This window comes from Myotis brandtii, unplaced genomic scaffold (assembly GCF_000412655.1).
Source record: "Myotis brandtii unplaced genomic scaffold, ASM41265v1 scaffold455, whole genome shotgun sequence".
In the NCBI taxonomy this organism is placed as follows: domain Eukaryota; kingdom Metazoa; phylum Chordata; class Mammalia; order Chiroptera; family Vespertilionidae; genus Myotis; species Myotis brandtii.
This window is the reverse complement of record NW_005367384.1, coordinates 878,248-888,611: the sequence shown is the minus strand read 5'-3', so window position 1 is coordinate 888,611 and position 10,364 is coordinate 878,248.

Genomic DNA, 10,364 nt, shown 5'->3' with positions numbered 1-10,364 from the left:
TACAAATCAAAAGGAATGTGATATCACTTTATACCTACCAGCTGTAATTTAAAAAAAAAGGAAAATAGTACATTGGTGGGAATGTAAAAATGGTTTAAGTTACCATAGAGATCCAGCAATTCCACTCCTAGGTATATACCCAAAAAACATACATTGACATAAAAACTTGTACACAAATGTTCATAGCAGCATTATTTATAATACAGGGATAGGTTTACATTAGCAATACAAATAAAAGTAGGTTTACAGTTGTAATACAAATAAATAATACAATAATAAATAATAATACAAGAATAAACTGTTTTGTGTAACAAACTGTAAACCTACTTTTACCCAGCACTGTATTCAAAAAGTGGTAAGAGCCCAAATGCCTATCAGCTGATGAATGGGTAAATAAAAATGTGATATATTCATACAATGGAATCTTATTCACGATATACATAGCTGATATATAAAATTTAATATTAGGGCAAAACACATCATAAAGAAAAATGAGGGACATTATATAATGGTTAAAAAATAGATCAAAATATGTAGCCACAATAAACATATGCACCCAGAAAAATTAATGGTTCCTTGAAAAGTTAGTAAGAATAAATGTCTGGCAAGACTGATTAAGAAAAAGATGCATGCAAATAAATCAATATGAAAACAGGAAAACAAATACAGATACCACAGAGATGATAAGAATAAAAAATGTATTATGAATACATTTCTAAGAAATTTTCTGCAAGTGTTGATCATATCCGGGTGTTATGGGAAATCACCTAATATAATTCAATTCATATTTATAATTAACATTCCCATAAGATTAGGAATAGAAAACTATCTTAACTTCATAAAATTATATAACAAAAATCTAGAATAAACACTACACTTAATAAAGAAAATTTATATATTTTTCCATTATCATAAGGAAAAAGATGCCACTTTCACCACTACTGTCTAACACAGTATCAAGGAAGCAGTCTAATGCTCTAAGACATAAAAAGTGAAAGAATTGGGAGAGGAAATTCAACTGTCATTATTTTAAGTTATATGACTATTTCCATGGAAAAGTTAAGAAAATAATCAGACTAGTTATAGAATAAGAGAGTATAACAAAATTGCTGGATGCAGCCAGGCTGGTGTGGCTCAGTGTTTGAGCATGGACCAATGAACCAGAAGGTCACAGTTTAATTCCCGGTCAGGGCACATGCCTGGTTTGCGCCTTAATCCCCAGTAGGGGGCGTGCAGGAGGTAGCCTATTGATGATTCTCTCTCATTGATGCATCTCTCTCTGAAATCAATAAAAACATATATTTTTTAAAAAGTTACTGAATACAAACTCAACTTCCAAAAACAACAGCATTCCTTGATATCAGCAAAAACCATGAGAAAATATACTACTCATAAAAGCTGTATTGAAAGACATAAAAAAGGATTTGAATTTTCACAAATGAGAATAGATTACACTTATCTTCCTAAACTATCCTACAAATGAAATAAAATATATATTTCAGCTTGGTTTTTAATAAAATTTGAAGATTTTATTCTAAAATATAAAAAGGGATAAAAATCCAAAATTAGCAGTCAACATAGAGCAAAGAGGGAGACTTTCCTTACTAGATATAGTTCCCCCTTTATCCCAAAGGGATAAGTGTTCCAAGACCCTCAAGTAGATGTCTGAAACGGCCGACAGCACTTCACCCTATATATACTATGTCTTTTCCTATAGATATATGAATTTCCACCCAACAGAAGTACTTTAAGGCTTCTCCTTGGCAAATCTGAATTGCTGGCATCACTACTCTTGAGCTTTGGGGCCACTATAAAGTAAAATAAGGGTGACATGAGCACAAGCACTGCGATGCCTTGATAGTCAGTCTGATAACTGAGACAGCTAAGTGACTAATGGGCGGGTAGTGCACACAGGTAGCATGGAGATGCTGGACAAAAGGATGATTCACATACCTGGGTGGGACAGAGCGGACAGTGAGAGATTTCATATTACTCAGAATGGTTCGCAATTTAAAAGGTATGAACTGTTTATTTCTGGATTTTTTCCATCTGATATTTTTGGACTAGCGGTTGCCCATGGGTAACTAAAAATGCAGAAAGCAAAATCACAGATAAGGGGGAACTTCTGTATTAAGGCATACTATAAACCTACAGTATTGAAAAACATTGATACTGGCACAGAAATAAATAAAAACAAAATAAAAATTAATGGGAGAAGTACTGACTTACTAGATAGGGCTGGGAAAATTGCCTCACTAAATGAAGAAAAGTAAAGCTGGATCCCTATATAATTATTATACAACATACAAAGGTGGACAAGAGCTGGATCATAAGTGAAAAACTGAAAGACAAAACCATAAAGCCAATAGAAGAAAATGTAGGGCATATCTTGGCAACCTAGGGCTAGGCAAATATTTCATAACAAATCCTTCAAAACATAAATGTAGACAAAAAGTAGATTGATTAAACCATTAAAAAGTAAGGTTTTCTGTTTAGTAAAGGATGCCATCGACACAGTTAAAAGACAGGTAACAGTCTAAAGTCTAAAATATCTGACACATCTAAAACTGATAAGAGGTTATTATCTGTAACAAAAAAATGGAAATGTCAAAAAAAAAAAAGGAAATGTCATTGAATGATGAGCAGAGATGAACAGGCAGTTCACAGTAGACTATAGCCTTTCTAGTGGCAGTAAGGAATTGGAGGCAACCTAGATATCCACCTCTAGGGGGCAGATATGTAAAATGAGATGGATGTACAGTGTGGAATACTAGGCAGAGATAAGAAGCAACACATAGGATGTACATACAGCATCATGGATAAATTTAAGAAAAGTGAGAAAGGCAGGAAGCAGCAAAATTTATCACACGGGACTATTTGTACAAATTTAAATTGCATATTCATAAAATAACATTGTTTTAGAAGGGTGCAGGCATAACAAGGGCACCTGTTATAAAAGTAAGAGTGGGTGCCTATGGGACTGAGGAGAGTGGAGACTAAGGAAGGAAAAACTTAATTGATAATAAAAACGAAATGAGTTCTTGTACTGAGTGATGATAACCATGTCCTATGAATTGAGGCACATGATTCATGCATTGCTTTGCATTTGGGGCAATAAAGCAAAAATAAAGTAGATACAACACACACTAACTTCTGGCTATAAAGGGAGAGCAGCAAGTTGTCGGAGGCTACCTGTGAAACCTGACACTTTGAATGCCAGAACAGAGACAGGGCAGGGCCTTGGTGACATTAAATCAGTGAATAAAGCTTCACCTAAACTAGGTTTATTTCTACTCAGTTATATGAACTAAAAGATTCCCTTTACTGTTTTAACAGACTATTTTTTAGGGTAGTTTCCTTTTACTTATTAAGCCAGGAGTTTGATACCTGCAATGAAAGAATCTTCCCTGATATTTATCAATGCCTGTAATATATATATATATATATTAAAACACTGTGAAAAGAAAAGAAGGGAAAAAAAGCAAAAAATAAAAATTTTAAAAAGAAAAAAAAGAGTAAAAGCACTGTGGTTTCTCTTAGGTATTTGGGGAAATTAGGAGAGCAAAGGGAAGCATGAATTTAAGAAGGAAAAGGCAGAAAACAGAAGAATAGTAGCCACCGTTTATTAGCTCTATGTGCTAGGCACTATGCTAGGTGCTCTCTATACATGTCACTAATTCAACAAGGAACCCGCCACTGGGTGTTACCACTGTACAAATGAGAAAACAGGCTGACATCTTGTCTGAAGTGCCACAGAGTCATGTAAACTCAAGTCTTTAATGTCAGCCTATTCCCTTCACGCTATGCCACCCTACTAGAAAAGACAGGGGCAAGTAGTGGAGGGACAGACACAAGAACACAGAAGAGGTAAATATACAGACAGAAAAAGCAGGCCATGTTGAGGCACACATTGATGAGGAAGAGTGATTGTTTTTGAGCTAAGGACACTCATGACAGACCAGAGTATATCTGCATCAGAGGGGTTTGTCCTTTTCAAAGCTCATGATCTCACTTGCAATGGAACTCAATCCTTAGTGCACCCAGAATCAGCTCTTGTGCTTTCATCTCCAATTTTCCAAACTCTTTTAAGTAAAAGATTTATGTTCTCATATTTCTCAAAGCTTACAGGGATATGAAGCAATCACAGATTCTAGGCAGACTTTCAAATCTAGGTTAGGTTATTATTATCTATGCCAAAATGAACTTTGGACTGTCCATTTGATATGCACTCACAGACTGTAGATATAGAAAGGATATTACAGTTTGACCTGTGATGGTAATCTAAATGCCCACCAATAAAGAATGAATACAATACATAGTCATGATATCCCAACTATGGAATACCATGAGCTATAAAAAAAGAACATAGAGACTTCTAGGTACTGAGGTGTAGTAATCTCCAAGAAAATTGGAAGAGACCAGCCTGTGTGGCTCAGTGGTTGAGTGTCGATCCATGAGCCAAAAGGTCACGGGTTCGATTCCCAGTCGGGGCACATACCCGGGTTGCAGGCTTGATCCTTGAAGGAGGGTGAACAGGAGGCAGTCAATTTATGAAGTTTCTCTCTCTCTACCTTCCTATCTAAAAAAATAATCAATAAAAACATATCTTAAAAAAATTTTTTTTGGAAGAAATGCTAGGTATAGTATGAGAGATATGTATGTTATATTTATGTTTAAAAGTCACATACATATTTATAATTAGAACTGGAGAAATTGGTAACAGTGGTTGCTCTGGGGAAGGAAAATTGGGACCATGGGTAGGAAATAAATGCTTTGTATGAACTTGATATTTTTTTTTTAACTAAGTGCAAGAATAATGTTTTCCAAAAATTCATGATTTTAAATCAAGCAGGTCATTGTGTTTTGACCTCCAAGCCAGACCCAATTTTGGGATCCAGTAGGGTCTGAGTGGAATAAATTCTTTTCCTTTCTCCCAGTGATAAGTTTTCTTCCCATTTCTTTCTCCCTCTCTTCAACCAAGTCCACCAGTTTTTAAAAAAAAAAAAAAGAAAAAAATTAAAAAAAACCCAAAACCTCAAAGAACTGCTCTAGCCAGTTTGGCTCAGTGAATAGAGCATCAGACTGCAGGCCAAAGGGTCCCGGGTTCGATTCCAGTCAAGGGCATGTACCTTGGTTGCAGGCTCCTCCCCGGCTTAGGCCCTGGTCAGGGCGCATACAGGAGGCAACCAATCGATGTATTTCTCTCATATCAATATCTCTCTCTGCCTTTCCTTCTCTCTTTAAAAATCAATGGAAAAATATCCTGGGGTGAGGATTAAAAAAACAAACAACAACAACAAACAAACAAACCCCAAAACAAACCCAAAGAACTTACTCATGTTGCTCATGTTCATTGAAAACACAACTCTGTATTTTGGGGTGTATGCCCTAAATGTTTCCCTGTGCCGAGGTGCACTTACATTTCTAACTGCTCTTCCATTTAATACATGCACATCTTGGTCTTATCTTAAAATTTTCATTTAATATTATTTTTACTTACTGAACCAATCCCTTCTAACACGGCATTAGATTGTTTCAAACTTTTACTGTTATGAACAACATTGAGATGAATATTCTTATACAGAAAACTTTGTACAAGTCCATGTTCCCCTTATAAAAATTTTGTAAAAAGCAGTTATTTTCCTGTGCCAAAACTCAGGTCTGACACATTTCCTGCCTACGTGGTCAAGTGTAAAACATACTTCCCATTTCATATATTTCTCTATACTCCCTTGAACAACCCCACGTTTTGGATACCTGATCCTCATTCACTCTATAGAATTGGTTGCACTTCTCTACCTGCTTACTTCTTGAAATCCTTAACTCCTTGGGCCATAGTTTTTTTTCTTAAAAACTTAAAAAAAAATAAATATAGTAAAACAAAACTAGTATGAGTGATAATAAAAAGGCATCCCAGCCCTAACCAGTTTGGCTTCGTGGATAGAGTGTTGGCTTATGGACTGAAGGGTCCCAGGTTCAATTCCGGTCAAGGGCATGTACTTTGGTTGTGGGCACAGCCTCGGTATGAGGTGGGCAGGAGGCAGCTGATCGATGTTTCTAACTCTATTCCTCTCCCTTCCTCTCTGTAAAAAATCAGTAAAATATATTTTTAAAAAAAGGCATCCCAGGGTCAAATAAGGGGAAATTATGGGTTAAAAAAAATCTTGTCTAACAATGGCCCTTTAAAAATGTTAATATAGCACTGGCCGGTTTATCTCAGTGGTTACAGTATCGGCCTGCAGATTCCTGGTCCGGCCCCAGTTTGGGGAATGTGGGAGGCAACCAATAGATGTGTGTCTTTCTCTCCCCCTCCTGCCTCCTTTCCACTCTCTAAAAAAAAAGTCAATGGGAAAAATAATCTCAAGCAAGGATTAAAAAAAAAAAAAAGTCAAATACATTTATAAGATGGCGACAACATAGTTAAGTGTAGTCAAATTATTTAAGCATACTTTTCTTAAGGGACTACTACTCCCAAGAACACACTTTTGCAAAACTGTCCTTAAACATTATTTTCTCTAATAAAGGCATTTCTATTCTTTCCCCCATGCATGAGGACCCATGGCTTTTCAAAATTCTTCATCTGAGGACAACACACTGAAAACACACTTAAGTGAAAGGAAAAATAAAAATCACTCATACTACCACTCCTTTTCTATATACACTTGTAAATGACAAACTTTTCCATTTCTGACAAGTTGCTTTCTAGCTCTTCACCCTTTTCCCATTCCCTAGTTAGGTTTCTGAGGCTGAATTTTTTTTTTCTTCTACTCTTTTCTCTTAGTAATACGGTTCCTAGAAGTGCTCTATAAGTAAGACTTTAAAAGATGATCACTTTTGCAGATAATTCCCATGTCTACATTTCAAGCCTTGACCCTAGTAGCATTCTGGAATACACACACACACCCTATAACCCAAAGTCCTGCATTCCAGGACTCCCTTAATCTGGCTGCTACTAATCCCTATTGTATACTTCATACCAGTCTGGTCTACTTACTGCTCCATCCTGTCCACTCGGGACATTCCCTTTTCCTTCTTCCTAGCCAAATCCCACTTATCTTCAGAGGCCCAGCTCAACTACCATTCACTTGACAAAGTCTTCCCAAATTTCTCTAGTCCAGTGATGGCGAACCTATGACACGCGTTTCAGAGGTGACACGTGAACTCATTTTTTTTGGTTGATTTTTCTTTGTTAAATGGCATTTAAATATATAAAATAAATATCAAAAATATAAGTCTTTGTTTTACTATGGTTGCAAATATCAAAAAATTTCTATATGTGACACGGCACCAGAGTTAAGTTAGGGTTTTTCAAAATGCTGACACGCCGAGCTCAAAAGGTTTGCCTAGTCTAGTCTAATTTCTCCCTTGTTCTCAACTAAATGTCAGGTGGCAATGGACCACAACTTTGTGACGAAGTTTGAACAGGCATCTTTTAACCTGTCATGTGAATGTAAACTGTCAATATACTGAGGGTGGGGACTGTGTACTTTACTTCTGTATCCCATAGTGCCTAGTGCAGTGAGATACAGACAACAGATACTCAACTACTGAAAAAATAAGATGTTAAAATCCAAGTTAGCCCAATAATACAACAGACACAAGAATAATATGCACATTCCTCTTTATTTAATACAATAAACACGTAACACATACAAAAAGAAAAAACCACGCATGTAAAAGGCCCTGTCACAAAGAATTGACAGGAAACAACTACACTAAATCAAATAAGGCTCCTGCTTTAAAACAGGGGTTCGCTAGCTACACCTGGAATATGAGCAAGGCTGTTGCAAAAAAAGAAAAAAGAAAAAATTCCCCTGCACTGAAGGAGTATATCCATGGGGTTAATTTACCAAATTCAAAGATCCATATTCAGGAATGTTTAAGTCCTCTCACATATCCATAACTCATCAGGGTTTTATGAAATGTGTGATTTTGGTTAAAAAAATTATCTGTCCTTCTTTCTTCTTAGAAAATAGTGATAAGAGTTCTCTAAAAACTGGAGACCAGTGAACCCCCCAAAGATTGGAAAGCTTTACCATTAAACTTCAAAGGGTATGCGAACTCAGAATACAGAGCAAGATGGCAGTGGGAAGAATTTAAGTTCTTAGTCATTTCCTGGTAGCTCGTTTCTAATCAACCACTGGGAAAGATAAAATGGAAATACCTAGGCTCAGTGCAGAGTACAGTAGCAGCAGTTGTCCATATTCCTGCTCTGATTAGAGCCGGAAATTAAACAAGCACCAGTTCATCTCATAAGAGCCTTATACAAACACACACACACATACATACCACACCCATTCACATGTCATTACCACCCCCTTTTATTTAAATTTATTATTATTTTTTTACTAAAATAATACAAAAAAGGAGACAGGTATATTTACAAAAATCCATGGCTGGTACAGTACATAATTTTTAAGACACACTAAATGCTACAATCTTTCAGGTCCTGAGATTATTACAAATATCAACTCAAAGCTTTGTTCAGGTCCAGTTTTAAAGGAAGAAAAATAATCCCAAAATATTAAGTCACACACTTATTTAAAATACAGTATATCCCTTCAAGTTAGTATAAATGCACCTCCCTATAAATACACGTGATACAATAAGCAGTGCCTTTCCCTCAAAGAAGTAGCAATTATTCAGGCTCCTTCCTTCAAGATTGTGGTGAAACACACTGGCATCTCTAACAAGTGTGGAGGTGGCTATGGTAAGAGGAAGATGTGCAACTGGAGGGAAGTTCCTCTACAGAGTGAACATTCACTGTATAAGTTAAGTCCTGTTTTTCCTTCTGTTAACAAACAAGTCTTTCCCTTATCAAAATTTATAGCGTAAAAGTTGGAAATATGTGCTTAGCCAGACTAAAAATCAGAATCTGTATTTCCAATCAGCAAATAGATCTGCAGTCCCACAGTAATTTTTACAACTACAAATAAACTTGCTTGCTTATAAAAAAGGGAGAAAACACCCATCACTTCGTTACCTTGGTAGACTTTAACACGTTATTTGGGGCACAAAATTTCCGCCAGCCAGAGATTTCTTTTCCTCTTCTTTTAAGCCTGACAATGGTTAGCAAGCAAAACACAATGGCAAGCCTCAGATCTGCCTACTCTCCTTAAGAACAATTAATATTTTTGATACTTTCTATAATACAATTTTTCCGTGACAGCCTACAAAGGACAGTACCAAGCTTGAGTCTGTTCTCTGGAGGCTGGCCTTGGACCCTACCTCTCCTGGTGGAAGGGCCCCTTGTTTATCTGAAGGTCTCAGAAGGTCTATGTAATTAATTATGTAGGCAGAGCCGGGACTTTAAAAGTTGGCTGAAGGTGGCCAACTTTCTCACTAACTATATAAAACAGTAATACCTTTGTTAATTGAGAAAAACTCTTTTAATGCCTCTAGCCCAAATTGGGGTAATCCTTGGTAATTTTGCAGGTATGGGAAAGAGAACGCCATGTGCTGGCACAGAGCACAATACCCTTGTAAGCAGCAGAGATAAGCAAAAAAACAAAACAAACAAAAAACATGAGGTTATGGCTGCAAGGACAGAAAATACAAGACAGCTGAGGTCTGACAAATTAAGGGCAGGTTGTCAAACAGAAAAACCTATCAACAGCTGGTCTTGGTTACTGCTAACTCCTAAATGTGCTTAGAGGCTGAATGGAGCTGTTGACTTCAAAAATTGAAGTATTTCCGAGTTATCTTGGGTAATAGTCATCTTGCTTGAATTTAATTAGGTTTCCATCAATGCTCCATTATAAAATATTTTAACACTAGATTTAAGATAAAATCCTATATAATAAAAGCCTAATATGCTAAGTGTCCAGTCATCTGTTCAACCAATCAAAGCATAATATGCTAATGATATGCTAAGGCCGCTCAACCACTCACTATGACGTGCACTGACCATCAAGGGGCAGATAGTTGACTGGTCAACCAGTCACTATGACGTGCACTGACCACCAGGGGGCAGACGCTCCGACTGGTAGGTTAGCTTGCTGCTAAGGTCCTGCTGATTGGGACTGAGCGAGATGGGCTGGACATGCCCTGGAGCCCTCCTGCAGTCCTTCCCAGGCTGGACAACCTCCCGCGTCCCTCCCCGACCCCGACCATGCACCAGTGGGGGTCCCTCAGTCTGGCCTGCGACCTCTCGCAATCTGGGACCCCTCGGGAGAAGTCGGAGAGCTGGTTTCAGCCTGATCCCGCAGGCCAGGCCGAGGGACCCCACTGGTGCACGAATTTGTGCATTGGGTTTCTAGTAGAATTATATTATTATTAGCAAAATGGGAGCAAATGATGTAGAAAGAGTTTTTTAAAAAAGATAAAATCCGTACTAAGGATTCATATGACCTGTTTGACTTAAC